We start from the raw sequence: 9,715 nt of genomic DNA, 5'->3' as shown, positions 1-9,715 counted from the left end.
CTTGTTCCCATCAGAACCTTTCCCTGTAAGCAGAATTCCTGTTTATCACAGGCACCTATTTCTCCCACATAACCAACAACACCTCAATTTCCTAGTAAGAAACAAATCAAAAAGGATGGCAGAGCTGCTGAAAAAAGACAATCAGTAGTAACATCACTCCTCCAGTACCTCCCTTGTCACTCCTTTTCCACTGTTGGTTTAAAAGTTCATAGAGACAGAGGCAGGTTCCACTCACCACAGGAAGGTAATCCAGGTACATAGCTTTGTTCAGGTCAATAATCCATCCCAGGTCAGGCCTTCCTCGAGCACTGACAGCGGAGATCAAAAGCCAAGCAGAGAATTCTTCCGGCTCCTGCTCCTCAGCCCTGCGAGCGAAGGGTGGGATGCTTCTGCTCAGTCCCTGCCTGCACAGGGAGATGGGCCCCCACCTCCCTTCCTAAATCTTTACATCTCTCCCCTTCCTGCAGCTCTCCCCACTGCCAGGTGCTCCCATACTCAGCCACTTCTCCAGATAACAAAGCTCCTCTGCCAAGGGGAGCTGCTTGGAATGGGATTAGGATGAGCAGAAAGGAGCTTACAGCTGGGCACCATCTGTGGTGATGATGATTAGCTAATGAGGTTTTAAAGTTGTAGGGTTTTTTTCTCTTGTTCCTCATGCAGGTTTGGTGACAGAGAATTTTTGCATCACTGCTCGCCCAGCCTGACCCAGTGCCCCCTCCTCCTTCTCTGTCCATGTGTATTCCAGCCAGGAGCTGGACACAGGGAAAAGCTGGCTCCTGGTGGCAAAGGCTTTCTTGCCTTCTCTGATCACCAAGCCCATGTTTTAAGTCTCCAGCCTCTGATATGCAGGAATTAAATCAGATTAAGTGAATGCAAAAGCCTCTCCTCATCTGAAAAACTCTCATGGCTGGCAAAAAGAAAACTTTAGTATACAGGACAAAGTTTCAAATATTTCATCAAGGACTCTTAAATTGTATTATAAGCTATAAAGAATAACAAAAATCACAACCCCAGAGAGGTAAGTGTTTTTATTCCTTCATTAGTTTCATCCTTTCAGTGGAGAAGAGGCATTGTCAGATCCTGGTATTTTTCCCCACAGTAAGGCCAAGTGCAGACCCCAATGTCCTAATGCTGAGCTCAACATCCTCACCCCAGGTGATGCCTCCATGCCAAAATTCTTGTGTTTTCCTAGGCTTCATTCCCACTTGGGCACTGCCCAGACTCTCCGGGGAATGGCACAGCCCCGAGGCTGCCACAACTCCAGGAGTGTTTGGACAACACTCTCAGGGATGCACAGGGTGGGACTGTTGGGGTGTCTGTGCAGGGCCAGGGGTTGGACTGAGTGATCCTGGTGGGTCCTGTCCAACTCAGGGTATTCTGTGATTCCATGATTCACGCTCAAGAATGACTTTATCACTTCATGGAATAAGTGAAATTTGATATTTTTACCTCAGATAAATGACCTCTGGAATGGATGGCTGGAATTACATGGGATGGGTGCATCCTTTCATTGTGCCCAGTTGTATAGGTGGATAAGCATTTCCAAAATCTTTCTTCATCCTAGAGTGAAAACTGACTATAGCACAGAATAACTATCACAGAATCCTAGAACAGTTTGGATTGGGATGGACCTTCAAACACATCTCATCTCATTCCACCCCCTGCTATGGCCAGGGACATTTTCTACTATCCCAGCTTGCTCCAAGCCACGTAACAAGTGGTACCATTCCTTCCAGGGCAAGACAGACACCCCTGGGATCCTTGCTTTAGAAGGAGCTGAACCATTTTCCAGGCCCTTTTGTCCACATCTCATCCAGGAGAATATCAGCATATGCAAAACACGTGCAGTAGAAGTATAAACAGTTCAATGTTTGAGTTCCTTCAATGAATCCTATTATCCTAAATGAGGTGTGGCTGTAAATAAAAGGTCCCAGAAATTCTTACCTGCATTCAGGTGCTTCTGTTTCTTCTAGGGGGAAACAGGGAAAGCTCAGACAACTCTGATTTATCCCTGCAAGTGACTCTTGCCCCACTAATGACCGACCAGAGGCTGCTTGCAATTATTCAATGGTTGCAACCTCAGTAAAATCTAAAATTCTGCATGATTAGTCCAAAATAACACCCCAAAAGACAAGGCCACAAGAACTGTGGTGTAAAAAGATTCTCCCTTGGTGCGTTGCACTCTCACCTCCTTCCTCACCCTATTCCCTCCCAGACTCAAAAAAAGGAGCTGATTTCAGTCATGTGTGAGGGTTCTACACATCGCAGGCTGTAACTCCAGGCAGGTGTCATGTTAAATCTCCCGAGGGATTGGTGGCTGTTTATCATCAGAACAGGGGGAATCTCTCCAGCTTTACCCCGTGCAATGTCTTCATCACCTAAAGCTGCACATGATCAGCTTGACTTCACGCTGCTGTGGTTGACTGGGGTTTTTTCCAAAAGGAGATTACACAGACTTGCCCAGAGTGGGATTTCCAGCACTTTTCTCCTCAGAGAGTGTCTCAATAATTAATTGTTTATTATAATTAATTACATTTTGGCAGCCTCCATGGACTATTTCACCTGTAAATCTTCATGTAACTTCAAGGCATTAATGAAAATAGACTCACCCACTAAGGTGGCTGAGGAGCTTTTATTAAGTGTTAAGGCAGAATGCGGGGGGGAAAGGCATTTTGGAAAATGTGTTAGGCTTGAAAAAACTCCTGCTGGGACCACTGGTCAAATTCAAGAACTGAACCCCAGTAAAGTCTACAGGGAAGAGAAAGCACCAAAGTGGATAACTGTTAACCCAGATTCTGGCCTTTTTAATAAATTAAAGCTGTAGATCTCAGCTTCTCACCACAGTGGCTGTTCTGACCCTATTTCCTCCCCAGATAAAGAGTTCTTTAAGGTCTTGAGCTCAAACACCCATTGAACACGACACAGCAGTAACAAACCCAGGGGTCCCCTTTTCTAATCCCCTCCTCCCCTACTAAACACCTCCTGCCCCTCGAGGAGAAATTTAGCAGAAGACAGGAGAAATTTGCTGACATACAGGGAGAACCTAATCCCTTTGACTCCCATAAACCCCTCCTGATGCTTGGATATTATTAGCACCTGTTTCTAATCCATTATTGAAAGGTTTTACACTTAGCAGTGAAATTACCAAGGCTGTTTGGTCTCACTCAGGAAAACTGAGTGTGGTACAACTGGAATTATTTTGGGGAAATCACTTAGTTCCCTGTTCCTATAGGAATATGAGCCAGCACCTCATTTACAGGAGATGTTTAACCTCCTCCTGTGTTTTCCTCTTCTGAACAGGGCCTCACTTTTTCCCTGTGGAGTTATTTTCCATATAGTGAAAGGACCTCAGTCCCAGCCTCCCAGAGGTGTTCATCAAGAGGTGACCATGCTGCCCAGGAAAAGAGGAGCCTAGACCTCCCCATGTCAGTGATCAGTTTATGCTATCTACCAAAATAATTTCCAGAGAAAATGAAATTCTCACTGTGTGCATGGTGACACATCAGAATTGTACAATTTTAGGCAGACTGCACTTACAGACTGCTTTGCTCAGATGATCCCAATGGTGTGTGACCAACTTCTAGGAGGTCTAAAAGCCTGGGTGTTACCAAGACTGTCCTGATCTAGTTGAAAATGTTCCTGTTTGTTGCAGGGGGTTGGACTCGATTAACTTTAAAGGTGCCTTCCAACCCAAACCATTCCATGGTTCTTATTCTACAGGACTGCATGAGGGGAGACAAGAAACTTGAGAAATGCAGCTGGAGGCAGACTCCTCTTTGCCATTGAGACTGAAGTCATTTCTTTGCCAAACCTCCCCTCTTTCCTCACCAAACATGCATCCTGCTTCAGCCTTGCAGGGTCACTTGAGAAAGCTCTTCATTTGCTCTGGAATTTTATAAAAACAGAAACACCTGAAAACCAAACAAGCCTGAAAACTGTGTTTTGTCCTGAAATGCAGCTGCATGAATGCATTAAGCTATGTGGGTCAGTGAAAGAAGGGTGGCTGGGCACTGACCAGGGTCCCCAGTGAATGGACAGGGCCCCAAGGCTGCCACAGCTCCAGGAGTGTTTGGACAATGCTTTGGGGCACAGGGTGGGACTGTTGGGATGTCCTGTGTCAGGAGTGAGAGGCCAAAAGCACTGGTCTCAAAACACTGGTTGTATGGAGGTTTGGCTGGCAGGACAGTGACATTACCTTGCTTTGGTCCATCACAGATGTAAGAGACAACTTTGGGATGCTCGGGCATCTTCCAGATGTCACCTCCTTCCTGGGCCCCTCCTTAAAATCAACCCAGGCTCCCCACAGTGGTCTGAGCAGAACCTTCCATCAGCAACAGCTCTTCCATGTGAGCCTAAGGAGAGCTGGAGCTTTGCCAGCCTTGGTTGTGTTCATCTCATCCAGAGAGCAGCATCTGCCTTCTCCTCAGGGCTCCAGCTCTTGGTGGTGGGACACGAGCAGCAGATGCACAGGGTGACATACCTGCCCTGGCCATGCTGTCAGTGTGGTGGGCTCTGAGATCAGGATCTCACCTTGCTGTTGGGAGCCAGCTGAGCATTGCTGGGCTGAGGATAAATCTCTGGCATCGCCACAGTTGCAACTGCAATGGGCAATGCAGTTTTGGGACTGCATTTCTTCACCATCCAAGGTGCAGCAGATGCAAGGTTGCACTGCTCAACACAAGTACAGGAGATGAGAGACCTGTCCTAATCTCCCTGGGCCCAAAATTGGTCTAAGAGAGAAGTAACTGCCTTATATGCTGAGGCATTAATGGATTAGCACTAAGAGCATTAGGGACTTGATTAATAATGCAACCTCCACGCCCCCGCCCACCACGTCACCGGCCTTTAAAGGGCTCCATCCCTGCCTGCTCCTTGCACCTTCCAGCACTCATTTCTCATCTTGTAGAGTCTAAGAATCATGGGATGGTTTGGGTTGGAAGGGATCTTCAAGTTCATCTCTTTCCAAACCCCTGCCATGGGCAGGGACACCTTCCATTAGCCCAAACCCCATCCAGCCCGGCCTTGGACACTTCCAAGAATCCAGGGGCAGCCACAGCTTCTCTGGGTACCCTGTGCCAGGGCCTCACCAGCCTTACAGCCAAGAATTCCTTCCCAGTGTCCCATCTGTCCTTGCCCTCTGGCAGTTTGAAGCCATTCTTCCTTGCCCTGTCTCTCCATGCTCTTGTAAAAATTCCCTCTCCATCTTTCCTGTGGATTCCCTTCAGGTACTGGTCAGCAGCAATTGGATCACCCCTAATCTTCAGCTATCCTCAAATACAGCCATGTGCCAGCTTGGTATCTCCCATTCTCCTCAGGTGACACAATTTCCCATCAGGAATAAGCTGCTTTGGCTGATTGCTGTAGCCATAACCCAACACTTCCACTTTGAGGCCTTGCCTTCAGTCCAAAGGGAATTTCTGCAAAGCAGAACTTTTCATGGCTCATTTTTTTTTCCACAATTTCGGCTGCATCAGCATGAATTCATCCAACCAAGCTGTAGGTATTTACAGAATGGATGGAGATCTTCCTTAGGGAAGATATTTGCTGGGAAAAACTCAGGCTGTGCAGGGCAGGTGGAGGTGTGAAAAATGTGGAAACCTCTGTATTCTCAGGAATGATGCAACTTCCTTAACTCTTAAACTGAAGATGTGGCCTGTCATGTCAGCACATGGGAAAACCTCTCCCACTCATCCAGGAGCTTCTTGTTTGAACATTTTAACATCCGAAATACAGTGATGGAAATGATAAGTAGGAAGTTTAAAGCTCTGGTGCTCTCCTGGCTGTGTCAAAGACAGGGAATGTTTTAGCAAATCCTCTAAACCTGGGGCAAAAACTCTTATTTTATCTCACTGGATCAGCAGCCATGGTTAACAAGAGGATGTAGGAGTTGAAGACACCTTTGGGGAATGATGGAGCATGTCCCGTGTTTTCTGGTGTTGTCCCACAAATGACCACAGGAGGCTGGGAAGGTAGAGGTGGGTAATAATCTCAGATTTCAGATAAAACCACAACAGATTTTTTGGTTTAGAGAGGATGGGTGATGACAACCAGGATTTGCTCACTCCAGCATTTTCATACCTCGGTTTTTAGGATGTGATGCTGATACAGGACAGGAAGGTGACTTCTCTGTCAGGAAACCAATCAGTGCTTGGGGAAATTTTCTGGTGCTGATGATAATTGTCAGGGCTGGCAATGCCTAATGAAGTGAATGTTTCCTGCTTGGGATCAGGGATGAGCTTTGGTACCCGCTTGGGCCAGACCTGGGATTGTGGTTGAACAGCTTTTGCAGACCAGTTAGCCCAGTGTTTGTCCCTGACTGTTCTCAGCATCATCATTTTGCTGGATTCAGAGAGCAGAAAAAGCTGGAGACTGAAGAAAAACCAAGAACATGATGGAGAGGGTGGAGAACCCTGAGGAAAAGGAAATCTGGCTCTGGTCAGGCCCTCAAGTGCTGGAGGGGATGTGAATCAGGGCAGAAATGCTTCCCCAGGGAAATGACACTGTGTGCAAAGTGGAGGTTCCTTCCCTACCCACCACCCAGCTCTGGACTTGACGCCTTCAGGGAAAGTGGCTTGGACTTCTCCTGGCTTTGCTGAAAAGGGAAATGCCTTAAAACTCCCTTACATGACAACGTTACAGGATGCACCATGTGTCCTTTTGGGATTCAAAATCCACTCTCCCAGCTACTTCACTCTGCTCTTCCCACGCTCTCTTTTTTTTTTTTTTTCCTCCCTTTTCACTTTTCTTTCACCTTCAGGAATGAATTTATTTTCTTTTTCCCTGGAAGTAGCCCAGAGTGGGAGTCAATAATTTTATAATGGGTCTCCAGATCTTTGTTCTGGCTTTCCAAAAGCCTCTTGCACAGCCTGAAGACCCCTCTCAAGCACAAAAGGTGCCACTGCAACCAGATTTGGGATCTTCAGTGATGTCCTCTACAACAGCAGCAAGGAAGATGTAAAGCTCCTCAGGGATATGGAGGACTGATATCTTGTATGGTCCAGCTTGAGCTGTTTGCCCATTGTGTCTCCTGAGGTGAAGGGAAGTGGGGAGAGCAGACAGGAAAGATGCCTTCAGAGAGGTTTTACATAGAGTGTGGGGTGTTCAGCTCAAAATCCAGGCCATAGCAGGTGGATGCCCATGGGAGAGGGTTTGGAACAAGATGGTCTTGAAGGCTCCTTCCAACCCAGAAACACAGAATTAACTAGGCTGGAAAATACCTGTGAGATCATCGAGTTCCTCCTGTGAACCACCACCTTGTCAACCAGATCATGGCACTGGGTGCCACATCCAGTGTTCTCTTAAACACCTCCAGGGATGGTGACTCCACCACCTCACAGGGCAGCCCATTCCAAAGCCCAATCACCATTTCAATTAAGAAATTCCTAATGTCCAAGCTAAACCTCCCTTGGTGCAGCTTAAGGTTGTGTCCTCTTGTCCTAACCCCAAACCGTTCAATGCTGTGCCAGAGAGGAAGTTCAAATACAGGCAGAAAAGTTCCATGGCAGGCTGAGAGTGGCCCCAGGCTGGGATAAGCCCAGGAGGGGAGGGTTTGTTGGAGCTGTGGTTGCTGGGGACACCAGGAGCAGTCATGCTCTGGGTGAAGTGTCTGGGAGCACAGCCCGGCAGAACGAGTCTGGTGGGGTTGCTGCTGCGTTCACACCGTTGTGGCTGGTATGAAATCCTGCCCTCACCCTACCTCCCAGTGAGCTGTGAAGAGCTTCCCTGTGTTGTAATAGAGATGACAACATCCATCTGTGTCCTGCCAAGCAGGGATCTGAGAGTGGCAGGGAGCACATCCCCGTGGTGCTGAGCTGGCAGGGTCCTGCCCACAGCCCCTGCACACCTCCGAGCCCCTGTGGTTTGTGCAGCAAGGAGTTCTACTCGACACACACACACACTTCCCATACAGATCTCTGTGAGAATTTGCTGGCTCTGCAACTCCGGATTTGCACTCAGGTCTTGGGTTTTATTCATCTCCTTTCCTTTTCCTAGCCTTTTCAGAGTATATTTACACCACGTCAGAAATGAAAAATTGAATAAAAGCCCTGAGATTTCAGCCCCCTGTATGGCAGTAAAAAATATTGCTACTGATTTTACTTGTATCTTGTATTGCTTTGGACTTAGAGATGTTCTTGGGCATCAGGTCTGGATACAGATTCTCCATCACAGTAGCATTGATCTGATCAGATTGAAGATGAAGGAGCTACTGTGGCTTTACATCATTAAAATAAGTCCAGAATTCAACCCATCACTTGATGCTGATTATTATATTCATGTTGGGCATTACAGTCTGTCTGGAGGAGAGAAATTTGCTCTACTGGGTGGAGTTTGCAGAAGCCTGGCTGCAAATCCCAGGTCAGATGGGTTCTTCCCAGAGAACAAAGTGCCTTTGACCATTTGCTCTTCCAAGTCCCATGTCTTGATCTGCTGAGCCTCCACCCCTGGTGCTGTGTGAATGTCACCACCTTGACCATTTTCTACTCCCTTCCAGTAGTGATCCCCAAGGATCACCAGGAATGCACTGTTAATTTTAAGGAATGAATTAGCCCTGGAGTGTGTCCGTGCCTATGCATGGATAGCCTGACTGCTGACTTGAGTCGCTGGGAACTTTCCTACCTCTAAACCCAGTGTCAAATCCCTGGCAGGGTTTCAGCATGACCTTGCACCACTCTCAGGAACAAATCCCAGGTGTGGATCAGGAGTCAGCACAGGTCCACCCTGTTTTGAAGGCTGAACTTGACAGGATGGACATGTCCAAACCATGTCAGGTGGATGAAGTCCCAGAGAATGGAAAAGGCACTCTTTGATCTGTAGATACTGCAATAAAGGTTTTTTTTTATGTTGCCTCTCTTGGTTTGTGGGTTGTTGAATAAGAATATCTTAGGCACAGACAGATAAGAGTATCCTGAGGGCTTCCCCCTGCAAGAGCCTCAGTTTTCTTGTGTTAGTGGCTTCAGACTGAACCCACTCAGTCCCTCAGTGCTTTGAAGTATCTGCATTGTTGGGCCATTTAAAACCATCATCAGTTCGATTCTTTCTCTCCCGCGCTCGCTGCCAAGAATAATCCCGAGTTAACACTTCCCTTGTTTGCCTATGAGATAATAGAGCAGCTTCACAGCACGGGGTGTGCCCCGTGTGCCCCAGCCTGGCTCTCTGTGTCATCACCTCTGGCCATGGAGCCTGGTGGGAGCTTCCTTAGAGCTTGCCTCACCTGGGGACATCACCTCTGGCCATGGAACCTGATGGGAGCTTCCTTAGAACTTCCCTCACCTGGGGACATCACCTCTGGCCATGGAGCCTGGTGGGAGCTTCCTTAGAGCTTCCCTCTGCTCCAGGGCTGGGCAGGCAGCTGCAGCTGGAGCCATGTCCAGGCTCCTCACAGACAGGAGGTGTCCAATCCAAAACCCAGTTCCAAGTTAGATGCAAGTTCAAAGTTACATTGCTCAGGGTCATACTCAGCAATATTTTATTGTCTCAGGTGTCTCTGGGTCAACCCTTCCATTTTTTATTCTCTTCACAGTGGTTTTCCCCCGCCTTCAGCCCCTTATGTCTAACTGGGATTTCTGTTCTTGCTATTAAAGTCAATTGTCTCTTCTCTGGACATCCAGGGAAAATCTGACTCTACATTTTCTACATCCTCCCATGGCTGAACAAACTCAGATCCCTCAGCCTCTGCTTCTAAATCCTGCTCTTTATCTCCCTAAATTTATCAGTA

The sequence above is a fragment of the Lonchura striata genome, chromosome 3 (genome assembly GCF_046129695.1).
Source record: "Lonchura striata isolate bLonStr1 chromosome 3, bLonStr1.mat, whole genome shotgun sequence".
NCBI lineage: Eukaryota > Metazoa > Chordata > Aves > Passeriformes > Estrildidae > Lonchura > Lonchura striata.
This window is presented reverse-complemented; position numbering follows the sequence as displayed.